We start from the raw sequence: 15,558 nt of genomic DNA, 5'->3' as shown, positions 1-15,558 counted from the left end.
ATAGATTGTCCAATTTGTCCAGTTTAGCTGTTATCGCTCGATTGACATTTAGCCGGTTAAACCATTAAAGCTCCTTATTTGTTTTGTCCAGTTTAACCACTTCTGCTTATTCTGAATTTCGTCTTGTTGACCTATGTAAGCTATATCGACCATTTAAGTTTTCTACCCAATTAAGATAAATTGCACTGTCTATCTCTAATGGTCATGTAGTACAAATGCTCCAAATAAGTTAATAAGTTCAACCAGAAAAATGCATAACCAGGTTGATATGATCACCAACTGCACAATCAAACTTGATTGGTTAAACACGTTAAATTGTCCAAGTACCTATGACATTTAGTCTGATTGGCTAAGGTTGCTCCAATGGCCACACAAGGTTAAATGGTTCTCTTGGACAAAATGCATAACTAGCTTAAATGGTTTAGCTGGTTAAGTAGTCAAAGTAGGGAAGACAGCTAAACTGCTTAAGGTAGTGTAATGGTCGAGCTACCTTCAATTGTTGAAGCGCACAAACGGCAAAATAGAGCCCAATTTGTCTAAGTTAAGATGATCAAGGAAACTTAATTAGTTCAAGCAGTTAAAGAATCTAACTGGCAAAGACAGTTATATGCATAAATTTTCCAAATTTAGTTGGTTGCAGAAATTCAGCACTCGGTCGAACTTGCTTAAATGGTTCAACTGGGCAAAATTCACAACTATCTTCATTAGTTCAACTGCACACACTGCACAATCTAGCTTTATTGGTTGAAATTGTTAAAATGGTCAACCTAGTTTAATTGGTTTTACCCTGTGAATGGTCAATTTAGCTTAAATAACAAAATGCATAACCTAATAAAGTAGCTCTAAAGGAGAAAAGGCCTAAATGACTTCATCAGTTCGACTACACAAACTTCAGAAACTGGCTCAAATGCTTCAATTGTTTAAACAGTCAAAAGGTGGACGTAAATAAACTGCACAATATGCAAAAGTTATTTTAATTGGTCAAAGTGGTTCACATGGTCAAAGTATCGTAAGGTGTTCAACTCGACAATTTGCGTAACTTCACAAACTGCACAATCTAGCTACAATTGCTAGAAAACTAGCAAAAGCAGTTAAATTTCACAAATTGCGCAATGTATCTTAATTGGCTAGGAAAGTTCAGTGGTCGATCTAGCTTAAGTAGGTCAACAAGAAAAATCCAGAACCAACAGAAATAGTTAAAGTAAACAAAACCAATAAGTAGCTTATCTGGTAAAATAGTTAAACTAGCAAAGATACACAAACACTGAAAATAGAAACTTAACAATTCTATCTCCGTTGGCTGCAGCAGGTCAAATAATGAAACTAGCTTAAAAGGTTCAACCAGACAAAATGAATAGCTAGGTTAAATAGTTCAAATGGAAAAATAGTCAAAATATTGCAAACAGTGTAACTGCACAGCCTACAGAATCCATGTCAAGTTGTTAGATTACTTTAAATGGTCAATCAAGCTGAAATTGTTCGGGTGGACAAAATTGAAAAGTTGCCGAAAAAGTTAGACTGGACAAGACGTATAAATAGCTCAAATGGCTCAGCCGGCTGAAATATCAATCGAGTGATGACGGTTAAACTGTTCAAATTTCACAGTCTGTATTATTGGTTAAATGGTTTAACGGAGAGAATACATAATTAGCTTAATAGGATCAACTGCACAAACCGCACAGTCTTGTTAAATTGGTCGAGATAGTTCACACGGTTTAACTAGCTTGGATGCTTTAAATGAACAAAGTGCATAGCTAGCGTAATCCATTTAATTGCACAAGTTAAAGAACTAAGCTCAAATAATTAAAGTGGTTTAAAAGGCAATTTAAGGTCAACTAAGAAAAATTGCACAATCTATCTCAATTGGTTGAAGTATTTTAAATGGTTTAATTAACTTCAAAAAATAAACGGCAGAAACTAAAAAACCTAACGGAAATGCTTAAAGTATTTAAAATATTTAAAGTATTTGAAATGATTAGGCTGGTTAAATAGTCAAACAAGCCAAGGCAATTAAAACTCAGAAAATAGTTGAGTTAGTTTAATTGGCTCGTATGGACCAATTCCATCAACCTCAATTGGGTCAAATGGTTTAAGCGATCAAACAAGCAGTTAGTTAGCAAGTTAGCTGTGTCACAACAAAGAAGTTTTTTTGACTGTTTGCAGATAATCACTCTGATTTTACCTGTAGGTTAAGTTTTGATTTTCTCAGCTTTTTGGCACCGAAAACATGTTCTGTTTGTTAGCAGCAGAATTGGGCTGTTCTGGGCTTGATCTCACGAAAAGCACCATTTTTCTTTTTTGGTGGCTAAGCTTCGCTGTTTTTAGCTTTATGATACCGGAAATTTTTCCGTTTGTTTGTCGCTAAATTTACGCTGTTTATGGTTTGATCCTACTAAAGACTAAGTCCAGCGCCTATGCGAGTAAATTACGTCTTTTTTACTTTTATCTTACCACAAACTTTTTCCCCTAGTTTCCCGCTGAATTGAGTTGTTTTTAGCTTTATCACAGCCAGAAAAGGTTTTCTACCTCTGCAGCTAATCACGCGGTTCTTAGCTTTCTAGCAACGTAAAATTTTCACAATATCACACATATCTCTATTCTAACTAAATAACGCGGTTGTCAGCGTTATCGCACAGAAAACGTTTTTTCGCTCCGTTGGCTCTGAATCAAGCAGTTTTTAACTTTATCTCACCAAATAATTTGAGTTTCATCGCATGGAACACAACGTTTTTGCTTTTTTGTTGTCAAATTATCAAAAGATTATTTCAAAGAAGTTGGAATTCTTTTATTGTTGTGTTTAGCTTGATAATAAAACCAGAATCGCTCAGGGTTTTTTGTCAGAGTTGATGACAGACCTAAAATATTAATTATGCTTCCATTTAATAAGTGATTTGAGATCCTTCACGATGCAATATAAATATTGCCCAGTAATATTCAGAGAATCACTTTTAAGCCTGCTTTCTAATCTCTCTTTCTTTCTTTCTTTCTTTCTAACAGCTTTAAGAACTTCAGCATCAATCCATGGAGCACTATTAGTTGATTTTATCTCAATCTTGAGGACAATCGTTAACAGCGGCACCTATTTTGCTATGATTTTCAATGAATATACCATTATAAAATACTTTTCATTAATTTTTCATTATAAGCATAATCAGTAGGGGGACACACTTTTACGACAGTATAACATATCGTTCGCATACTGTGGACATTCATGTAAACCAAACAATAACATCCACATAAGACACTGAAAAATCCTGATTCTGAGTGCTGTTATACACATAATTGAGATTAAATGTATTGGACACCTTTATAACCTCTTTTAGACAATGGAGACCAAAACTGTCTATGTATTTAATTCTCTCTTATGAGGTTTATAACAACCCAATGTGTACAAAATGAAACAATAACGTTATCCACAAGTCATATACTCTATGGCTGGCATTATAGGACAAAGCGTTGGCAAGTCCTAAATTATTGCCTATTGTTAGCCAAATATCACATTTTCTGCACAAGCCTTCGCAGAGACATCTTAGATTTTCAAATCTTCCTACTCTTCATCACGGGAAAACTTGAAATCCTAAAAGAAATCGCGACCGCAAAAAAAGAACTTCCGAAATTTTACCGCACTTGGGCATTTTTTACTTTAATTTTCATGCTGCTGTTGTTTTAGGTTAGACATACTTAATTTCATTAACATTTGTTTAAGCTATACCAAAAGTAAATATCCAAAGAAATGTAGCATTTTTGAGACCTGTATGTTTACTTGGGATTCTTTTAATTGAAAAGAACTTTGTAAACACGTCAACCGTAAATTAAATTAACGTTAATAGTATTGTAATACATGTATCGTAATGTAGTGTATGCATAATTAGTGTAAGTAGCAAGTACAATGTGAGTGTAATTAATACTGTACGTAGTGTAAGTGATCGTCTTGTAAATAAAATTGTTTAAAAAAAAAACCAATGTGTACCACGTCCCACACTATCATCAAGATTAACCCATCCTATGCTTATCACTTATTTGATCTCTGAAAAACACAACCAGTGCTGCTTTATCCCCATTCAATGAAGGTTTGTAATGTAACCCAGTTAATTAATGGAATGGAATGGAACTTATTCAGCTTATTGCAGACTGATCTTGCATTGAGTGACATACAACGAAGAATATTCTTCCAGGTGTGGTGGTTATCAGAGTAAGGCAAAAAAGGGCTCATTCAGTTGCAAACAAAGGAGGACATGTTTCCGGTGTTATGGCTGAAAAGACTGCAATTTAGCGAGAAAAAAGCAAAAACGTTTGTTTTTGTAAGATATAGCCACAATAATAAGCTGCGAAAGAGAGTCTTTTTCAGCAGTGGAAAAAGGAAAACTGTGGATGGGCTGAATATCGGGGTGATTGGCTGAAAACAGCCTTTATCACAACCTTTTTTGGCTGTGATGAAGTTAAAACAGCTCAATGCCGCAGCAAACAAGGTGGAAAATGTTTTTGGTGACATAAATCTAAAATAGACGTAATGTAGCTACATAGAAGCTTAAAATTTAGTCCAGTGAGATACAACTGAAAACAGCGTCAATTTAGCGACAAACAAACCGAAAAATCTTTTTGGTGTCAAAAACAACGGTGATAGGACCAAATGGAATCCAATTCAGTCTGTAATGAACAATGATGATCAAAATTGGACTATTTGTTTATCACAAGTATGATTACAGACAGAACTGGACAACATGAAATCCTATTACTAATTAACCATAACCATTTCAATTTAAAAAAAAAACAGAGACCTAGAGACAATATCTTTACTTGAAAATTTTTCATTTAGCTTGTTCCACCTGTTTGATCACTTAGACCATTTGAACCAATTTAGCTTCTTAGTGAATTTTGTTCATGTGAGCCGATTGAACTAACTCAGTTTCTTTCTGCATTTTGTGTCGTTTGACTGTTTCCGCTGTTTGCGATTTTTTCAGTTTAACTGTCTCTTTGCTAGATTGACTATTTAGCCACTTAAGGTATTTAAGCTGGTTATGCTTTTTGTCCATTAAAACCCTAACTCTCAGCTAAGTTTGACCAACTTAGCTACTTGACAGTTAAACCATTGATGATAGATTGTGCAGTTGATGCTATCAAGCTATTTATGCATTTTCTCCAGTTAAAGCATTTAAGATAGTTTGACCATGTGAACTACTTCCACAAACATTACAGATTGTGTAATTTGTACAGTTTGATGGAAATTTAGCCGGTTGAGTCATTTAAGCTATTTATGCGTTTTGTCTAGTTTAACCATTTCAGCTAGTTCTGAATTTTGTCCACTCGAATAATTCCGGCTTTATTGACCATTTGAACTAGTCTAAACCGGTTGGCATAGATTTTGTAGACTGCACAGTTATACCGTTTGCGATAGCTTGACTATTTTATCGTTTGAACAATTTAACGTTGTTTGCATTTCGTTCAGTTGAACCTTTTACGCCAGTTTGATTATTTCAGTGACTGCAACCAACGGAGATAGAATTGTTAAGTTTGTTTACTTAGCTATCTTTGCTGTTTTGACCATTTCATCACATAGTAAAACTATTAAAAAGAGCTAACCTGCACAAATTGCACAATCTCTCTTAACTGATTAAATTAGTTCAAATGCTCAAAGTAGCTAATATTGTTCAAGGGGACAAAATGCATAACTATGCACTTTGTCTACTTGAACAGTTCGCATTGTGCAGCTTTAGTTTGACTATCTCACCGTTTGACCATTTAAACTACTTGTGTATTTAACTATCTTCGCCGGTTTTGCTATTTAAGGAATTAGTCAAACTATCCAAAAGGGTCAACTTGCAAAATTGCAAAATTTCTTTCCACTGGATAAGATTGTTCAAAAGGACAAAATGTGGAAGCAACTTAATAGGTTCAACTGGACAAACTTTTCAATCAAGCCTAGTTGGCTGACCTGATTAAATAATCAAACTGGCGAAAACAGTGAAACTGTAGAAATTGCACAATCTGTATTGAATAGTTTAAGTCGGTAATATAGTCAAACTAACTGAAACGATTTAACTGAACAAAATGCACACCTAGCCTAAGTGGTTTAACTGCACAGCTTACCTTAGTTCAACTAGAGAAAATAGTCAGAGGCTTACTGGGTTGTAAAGCTTAGTTAGTTCATTTGGTTTTTAATAGTCAAACTTCTTTGAGTATCTTAATTACTTCAAGCAATTCAGTTAGATTCAGCAGTTTGTGCCGTTTATTCCTTTAAGTTAATTCGACCATTTAAAGAACTTCAACCAGTGTAGATGAATTGCACCGCGTTCGCCCCCTATCAAGTTCGCTCCTTTGAGTTCGCCCCTACCTCATGCCGTGTTCGCCCCCACACTTTTCAAGTTCGACCCCATCAAGTCGAGTTCGCCCCTTGATTGAGTGATATCTAGATGAGTTGACTAAATGTTTGAACGTGTCCTTTAGTAGCATGTCGTAATGATGTGGGATATTGATCAAATGAAGCCTTTAAGTGCTACTGTGGTTCTTTCTTTATTCACTCTGAGCTTTCGCCGTTCTACGGCATCATCAGGGTGGACAATAAAATATTTGCGCTATGGTTTTAAACGTTGGAGGTGCCACTGTAAATTAGCATAGTGTAGAACTAGCCAATAGGACGCATGAAAACTAATGGCGTGATAAAATGTTCTAAAACATTAAAAACAGTTAATTAAAATAGCTCATTAAAGTAAATTATTAAAATCGAAGATCGTTAAGTTCAGTGCATTCCTCACGGGAGTTCAGTCCCGGCTTGTGCTTTCTGATGTAATACGCTTCGTACAATCGCAGATTGAAGGGGTCATTTTCACGCGTGATCACTTTGACTTCAATGTTATGGCTGTTGTTGCGATAGCGTGTTGTGAGATGTTTTTTACCGACGAGTTGTCGTTGGTCAAGTGTTCTTTTGTTCGGTCATGTAGGAATCGTGTCGTGCTTCCGATTGAATATTCGCCACAAGCTTTGCACGTGAGCTGATAAACGGTGTTTCTCTGTAGGCATAAATTGGTGTCTGCGATGGGGCAGTTTGGTCTGTTGCATTTCCTTTCTGTTGTGTTGTGTGAAAGGGCTTGTTTCAGAGTGTAGGACTTGTGGGCAATTCGCACTGGGATGTTTTCTCTCTTGAAGATTCCCGTAATTTTTCGGTTTAGCAGGTCTGAGATGAACGGGATTTTGAGATAATGCCACTCTTTTGTCTGTGTTTGGTGATTCTGCAGCTGTTTTGTTTCCTGTATGGTGCGTTCTGGATATCCGTTGAGGCGGAGAATGTTGTCGAAGTCGCGGTCGTGTTTGTTGGATGTTATTTGGGTTGAACATCTCTGCTGTATACGCTTCCGTTCGTTGCGAATGAAGTTAGTCTTCCAGCGCTTTGGTAGGGCAGACTGGTGGTGTACGAAAAGCGGCTTTTTCGCAGGTTTCCTGTAAAATTCAAAGGAGCTCTCGCCGTTCGTCGTGATAGGGACTTGCAAGTCAAGTAGTGATAAAGATAGGCCTTCTGGTGATGCAGTGGGTTTCTCGATCTCAAATTTTAGTCTCAGGTGTAGACTGTTCATGGTGTCGTGGAATTCATTTGCCTTCTCTTCATTTGGCTGTTTGAAGATATATGACGTCTACGTAGCGTTTGTATGGGCTGACGAGGCGGCAGGATGAGAAGGCGATTTGTTCAAGTTTATCCATGAACAGGATGGCTAAGTTGATTTGTGACGAAGGCACTAGTAGAATGTGCCAAATGTCACGTCAGTGACAACCATTTTGAATTTTGGCAATTGCGTGGAACCTGCTTGGGAACTGGCTTGACGGAATCATTTAAATACTCTGCGTGGGATCTGGGGTTACCAGAAATAACTGTATACACTGAATTTGTGATAAAGAGAACCACACAGTTTATCTAACAAACACAAAATGTGTTGATCGTAACAACCAGACTTGAGAAGATGCAAACCAGGCTTTCATCGCGACAGCATTGCTTAAGTTGTTAGACTTGTATCCATTTAGCTTTATTTATGAAATTAAGACTGAAGAATTTACTCATCAACTTACGAATCAACTCATCTGGATGTCACTCAATCAAGGGGCGAACTCGACTTGATGGGGTCGAACTCGAAAAGTGTGGGGGCGAACACGGTATAAGGTAAGGCGCGAACTCTGGAACTAATTAAATGATTTGAGCTTTATCCCGCCCAAGAGAACGTTTTTGCTGTTTTGTTGCTAAATTACACTGAATTTTGCACGGTATAAGGGTTTTCTCCTGTCCCCAGCGTTAAGAGTACCTAGATCTCACTCAAAATAATGTTTTTGGCGTTTTTCTGTTTAATTACGCTGTTTTCAGCTTTTTTGCACTGGAAAAAGGTTTTCGCCTGTTTGCAGGTAATCACGTTGATTCTAGCTATGTCTCACTCATTACACAATTTTTGTATTTTTCTGCCAAGTACGTTAGGTGCTAACTAGGTTTTCCCATTTTTGCAGCTAATCACACTGATTCTAGCTATATCTCACTTAAATGAACGTTTGTCTTTGTTTGGTGTTCAATTACGCTTTTTTGAGATTTTTTGCACTGGAAAAAGGTTTCGCCAGTTTACGGCTAATCACGCTGAATCTATCTATATCTCACTAAAAACAACATTTTTGCTTTTTTCGTGCTAGAACTACGCTCTTTTTATCTCTATCACACGTGGTTTTTTTTTGTTTACTGTGGAATTAAGCTGTTTCTAGTCTCATTGCTCTGAAAAGAGGTTTTCTGCCCTTACGTAGCTAAAAGCTAAATCACAAAGATGTCAGCTTCAGAAACGTTGTTTCGGTTGTTTGTCGCTGAATGTCGTAATTTTTTAGTTTTAATTGCACAGAAAAGCAAACGCTGATTTTTTTTTCAGTAAAATAGAGCTAAAAATAGCGTGATCTGCTGCTTACATGCGAAAAACCTTTTATTTCATATGTACTGAGATTTACCTAAAAAAATCGTAGTGAATAAAATTCGTACTGATTCTAAATGTAGCCAATCAGGAGTACGAACGAAAAAATTTCACCGTGAAAAATAATCGTTCGTCCAATCAGCAACGCGAACGACGAAATTTCACTAATGATAAAGGAACGTGCTGAAGAGAACGGCATGAGAGAGCCGTTGCACAAAACCCGCGCGCTTTGAAAAATGGCCGAGGGAAGGTTCCCTTCTGTTTACTCAGTTGAAGAATTCATTTTAGAACACGAAAACAAAAATACCGCTCAAAAAACTGAAAGAGATGTAAGATTGCCTGAAAGATTTTTGAAAACGAAGGACGAAGACAGGAAAATTGAGGATATTCCAGCGGCTGAGTTGAATGAATTCATTAGCGAATTTATTATCTCCGTACGCACTAAAGATTGCAACGAGTACGAGCCGACTTGGCTTCAAAGTTTAATGGCCAGCTTCGAATGACATTTGAAGAAAAAGGGCTATTCTGCCAGCATAATCAACGACTTGGTCTTTGAGAAAACCAGAAAAGTTCTTCAATTCAAGCAAAAGAGCTAAAGAAGCAAGGAAAAGGGAATAAATTGAACTATTCAGCGGAGCTGTTATTCAAGGTGGTAATTTTTCCATTCATATCAACAAAGTAAATCAGTCTCCGACGCTTACCACAGATCCGTCAAGTCACGAAGCGGCGAGATGGAAACGTCTGAGGCCTTTAGAACTGGAAAGTGACTCTGATGATAACTGAATATTGACTTTCTTTACATGACACTAAGTAGTTTGTTGGCATGGCTTCCTTTATTATAATATTAATAGACATTGAACTTGATTGATATCTGATGAACACAGGTAAGCTTAAGTGTTATGAACTTTATGCACTTTTATTAACTTGTTGTTGAGAAATTTTCAAACTACTTTTTTTACGCTTTTCATCGCCCCATTTGTGCTATTTGTCTACCAACGACAACACGAAAAAATCTCAGCACCTATGAAATAAACACATTACAGCATGGAAAATGCTTTGTACGATTTTCATTCACTCGTTGATACGTATCAGAAGACTCACTCGTTCGCTGCGCTCACTCGTACGTTTTCTGATACTACACAACTCGTGAATAAAAATCGTACGCGCGCATTTTCCATGAAGTAATCTCTATTTACAGTGCTATTAAACCTTTCGCTGCGATAAGATTGTACAGTTTAAATCTTTCCGCTTTTTGCAATTTTTTCACTTGAACTATAATTACTTTTCTGACTTTTTAAGCTAGTGATGTTTTTTGTTCAATTTAGACCTAGCCCTCAGCTACTTTGAGCATTTAAACTACGTGAACAAATGAAGATAATTTGTCCAATTGGTGGAGTGCCCCTGTTTGACTATTTAACCAGTTTAACCATTTACCTAGTTTGACCCTTTTAGCTACTGGATTCAATAAACTACATTTTACAGATGCTGCAATTGAATTATTTGACCCAGTTATGCATTTTCTTCAATTCGGCCGTTGAAGCTGGTCATGCATTTTATCTGGTTAAACCATAAAGGCTAGTGTCATTTAACGACCTTAACGAAATAAGATTGCTTGTTAAATTTGGGTGGCTCAACTCATTTCGCTAGTTTGACTATGTAAACCAATTAAACCAATTAAGCCCTTTAACCGATTGAGCTAGTTTGACCATTTTAACCAGTAGAACTAATTAAGGTGAGTTGTTCAGTGAAATTATTTAAGCTAGTTATACATTTTGTCCGGTTAAATCTTTTCAGGTAGTTTGACCCTATTAATTACTTCAACCATTCAATGTAGATTATGAGGTTTCTGCAGTTTGACTGTTTTTGCTAGTTTGATTATTTAACCTGGTCAACCAATCAAACTTGATTGAATAGTTGGTCCAGTTGAACATGTTAAGTTGGTTATGCATTTTGTCCCCTGGAACAATTTAAGGTAGTTTCACCATTTAGACAAGTCTAACCAGTGGAAAGAGATTTTACAATGTTTGCAGGTTTCCTGTTTTCGATGGTTTGGTAGTTAAATACACAGGTACCTCACATGGTCAAACTACACAAATTGCACGATCCACCATTGGTTTATGCTACCAAACTAACTTAAAGGCTTTAACTGGACAAAATGCATTTTTAGCTTAATAGGATCAAGTGCACAAGCTGCATAGTTGAGCTTAACTGGTCGAAGTAGCTCACATGGTCAAAGTAGCTTACTTGCTTCAATTGAAAAACAATGAATAACTAGCCTAATCGGTTCAAATTCACAACCTGGACAATCTAGCTGAAATGGTTGACCTGGTTTAACAGTCAAACTGAAGTGAATATGAAAATGATCTCCGCAGTTATGAACACTACTTAAGCCGTATGTAAAAGAGGCCTGAAAAAAATTCAGACCTGCACGGGATTTGAACCCATTACCTCTGCGATGATGGTGCAATGCTCTACCAACTGAGCTAACAAGCCAACTGGGAGCCGGTCACTATTTCGGTTCCAAATAAACCCGTGAAGTGGCGAATAAACGGCTGGAACATATGAAAGTCAAATATTTGAACTGCAGATAAAGATGTGAATATGAAAGTGATCTTCGCAGTTATAAACTGTTAGCTCAGTTGAGCACTGTAGAGGAACCAAACCGACAGAGAAACAAAGTGGTGGGTTCTTTTGTACATTGCATGCCAGTATTGGTATGCCATTGTTTTTAAAAGCAATAACTGGCAATGGTATTCAAGGTTATAGCAGATATTGTAAATACCAGTTTCTGACATTGGTTATCCTTTGTGATCGAACGAGTCCGTCCAAAGATCTTAGGTTACGTGATTTTACCGAGGTTCATTCCAGTTCAGGCCAAACCTCGGCACTGAGCCTCTTCTTTCGCTTCGTTCATACTTCCCTTGTATATGGCTAAGGAACCAGTCACTGGACTGTCGTTTGTCAAGGAACTTACGAGGAAGCTAAAGGATTGAAAATTTTGTAAACTCGTGGATTAATGGTTATGGTAGCGTGATTTTTGCATTGTAAACCACCGCACAGTGTCGAGCGTTTCGTTGATCTAGAGGAATAAAGAATGAATTTTACGGCTGATACAGTTTGATATAGAGTGAATCGCACATGGAAGGACACAAAGGAGGCAGGGAGCGAGATTTCCAAAGGAAAATCCTTTCGATGAAGAAAAGGATGCCATCTGGCGTGAAATGGATCTGGAAAACAAATCATCTCGCCGTTGGTCACCAGGTGCAATATCTCCACTGACCAGTGTTGCAGATGCTGAAGAAACTCACGTAGATGCGCTAAATAACGGAAAAGGGTAAGCAATTTGAGATTCAAAGGTCAAAGGAAAATCGGAAAACTGTACTCGCTAAGTTAACTAAGCAGATAAACATAATCTCGCCCTTGTTGGCAGATTTTGAGAGCGAAAAATAAGTACCAACTGAAGCTGAGAAATTCGATAAGTTACTTGTTAAAATGCACCCATCATTCTCATTAAAATTCTCATAGAATCTTAGGTAGATAATCCTATTGAGTGCTTGTGTTTTTTGGATCAATACACTAGTGGAAAGGCAAAGGAACTGTTTTAGGGCTGTTTACAAATTAAGAGTAAAGATTCATAGAAAGTGGCTAGACAACTTTTGCAGAAACACATACAAGGTTGCAAGTGGATACATCACGAAACCATCGAGCTGGCCCACTGTGAAACCTAATGACGGAACAGGGCTGCAAGGGTGATCTATTGCCCTTGACCAAGGAAGGAACGCCGTAACAGGCATGGCTTACATGAATGACTTGAGCACAGCCAATGTTCTGCGTCAGGTAGAGGAAAAGCTGCTGAGATACCTTGGCAGTAAATAGACGGAAGGAGTTGGCAGGATTAGGAGTAGGAGTAACAAGGGACAGGCAGCCAACTTCAACAACTTATGCCAGTTTGTGTCCGAACAAGCCGATTTGGTGACAGGCATGGGGGTTAGAGCATACAATGAGTCGTTGGTGCCGTATAGACCACCACAATCTTGCAGTCGTTGGTCTAGAGGGGAAGAAGTGAATCTTCAAGCACCATCATTATTCATTGGTAGTTCATTGGGTTCAATTTTGTTAGTAAAGCATCGTCCAATTATGATATAATTGACTAGGTAAAGTGAATGGGGATAAAGGAGTTTATGGGTGTGTTTTTCAGAGATAAAATAAGTGATAATTATAGGATAGGATACTAGGTGTTAAGAATGTTGATGACAGTGTGGGTGGTGATACACATTGGGTTGTTATCAACGACAAAAGAAATTATTAAATGTTTGGATAATTTTCGTCTCACATGTTCAAAAGAGGTTATGAAGGGGTCGAATACATTAAAAACCTCAATTATGTGTAGAATGTCCACAGTATGAGGACGAAATGTTATAATGTCGTAAAAAAGTTTTTCCCCACCAATTATGTTTATAGTAAAAATTCATAAAACAGTATTTTTTAATCGGTATATTTAGTGGAAATCATATCAAGATAGATACAACTGTGAAAGGTGTTGAAGGACCCGCAAGACAATCAAGACCAAAATATGATCAGGTTGATACTGGTTCTAAAAAAGAGACAAACGAGATAGAGGCCTAAAAGGAGATACTGGTGCACGGAGGGCTCGGGGAGATACGGTGACAAAGGAGATACTTCTGCACAAGGGCCACCTAGAAGTGATGGTGCTGGGTCTCAGGGTCCTTAAACCCAGCACCACCACTGCAGCACAAGGACCAAAAGGAGAGACCGGTCCTATAAGTCCCAAGGGTGATAAAGTTGACAGTGGTGTTAGAGGTCGAAATGGTGAAAAAGGGGACACTGGAGCATAGGGACCTTCACGTGATAAAGGTGATAGAGGGCCACAGGGGCCATCTGGTGGTGGCGAGTCTGCAGACCTTCCAACTGTTTCATAATCGGACGGAACTCAGATAATGACAGGTAATTGACATATGAATGGTAAAAACGTTGTTAATCTTGGGGATCCATCAGGTGCAACAGATGCCAGTAATGAAAAAGAATGTTAATACCATTGCAAACAACATACTAAGTGGCTCTGAGACCTTCCAAGGCGACATAAACATGAATAACAACCGTATTAGGACATTGTATACAGCTAGTTTAAATAATGATGCTATTAATAAGGTAGTTTGTGAGACAACATGCAGAAAAAAGTGATGATAGCCAATTGTTGAAAGTGGTAAGTAGTATAAGATGGGATGCAGATGGAAAGACCATTTATAATCTCAGTAGAGCACAGTATGATGATGAAGCTGTAACCTTAGGGCAGATGAAAGACACAACAGATAAAAAGTAGACATGGGCAATCTGTTGCCCCAAACATTAAAAAATCAGGCTATTAATGCAAGATTATGACAGCGGTTATAGCAGTGAGAGGTATGTGGTTGACAAGAAATATGTTGACGGGAAAACTCTTACTTCAGACAATTAAAAAGGTCTTGATACGAAAGACAGTAAGGAGATTAATGTAGAAAACTCAACAAGTGCAACAGATAGAAGAACTAAAAGGTATGTTGATAAAAAAACAAGTAATCATTTGAAAACTGATGGAAGAAGAGTAATGACTGGTAATTTGAATATGAAGAACAGAAATACGATTTATGTCAAACAGGCATAGGCACTTGAAAGTAAACATGCTACTGATGTTAATTTTGTCAGTGCAACTATCAGCAACGATAATACACAAATGACCACTAATTATTAGTAATATGTTAATAACAGATTAAATCTGTTTGTTGGTAGTCCCGATTTGTAAAACACATTTTCATAGATAATGAAATAAAAGTGGGCAGTTCGGTGATGAAGATGACATTACCTAGGTTAAATCCATTGATCGAGCCTTTCATCAAACTCCATTTGCAAAGTGCAAAACATGTATGAACTTACAACTGGTGAAAATACAGTAATATTTGAATTAGCTTTCCCTCCGCATCTTATCCCATTCATCAGTTGACACATTAGCCACAAGTATCGAGACAATTTCCAGGGTATCAACTCATAAATCTGCCGATTGTACCAGATCATAGCTATATGTACACAAGTACAACAGTGTAACACCTTAATATCTGATGAAGAAAAAGGCGAGGGTGGCTTATGCACAAGATTTAGTCATTCGTGTCATAGTTTATGGCATCTTGGGATATCATAACGATGGTCTACTTAGTGTGTGGTATAGAAAGTTTGAAATATAACTGATGGTACTCTTAACCTCATCACACTGGTTAAAATGAACAGACTTAAAAATAGAAGATGCAGTCAATAATGATATTCCTATTATAAAGAGAGTGTTTGATGATAAAAGCGAAAGTTTTTATTTTTATTGTTAAAACCTTTTACATAATAATAGTTACACGGTACAGTTTGTTACAAGTGGAGTTGATATTTCAAAATCAAATAGCGCAAATTTCTCTGTCTAAACATCGACTGGTCATATAACTTTTGATGTATCTGGTATTTATGAAATCCATTTCAAAGACGCATAAAAAGGCCCAGCTTGTTATATACATATGAGTCCTGGGAACGTCAATCATAATAATATTGTGTTTGTCTACATTGAAGACACAAACAATAAATGAATGGACATCAAAGT

Source organism: Pocillopora verrucosa, chromosome 3 (genome assembly GCF_036669915.1).
Source record: "Pocillopora verrucosa isolate sample1 chromosome 3, ASM3666991v2, whole genome shotgun sequence".
Taxonomy (NCBI): Eukaryota; Metazoa; Cnidaria; class Anthozoa; order Scleractinia; family Pocilloporidae; genus Pocillopora; species Pocillopora verrucosa.
This window is presented reverse-complemented; position numbering follows the sequence as displayed.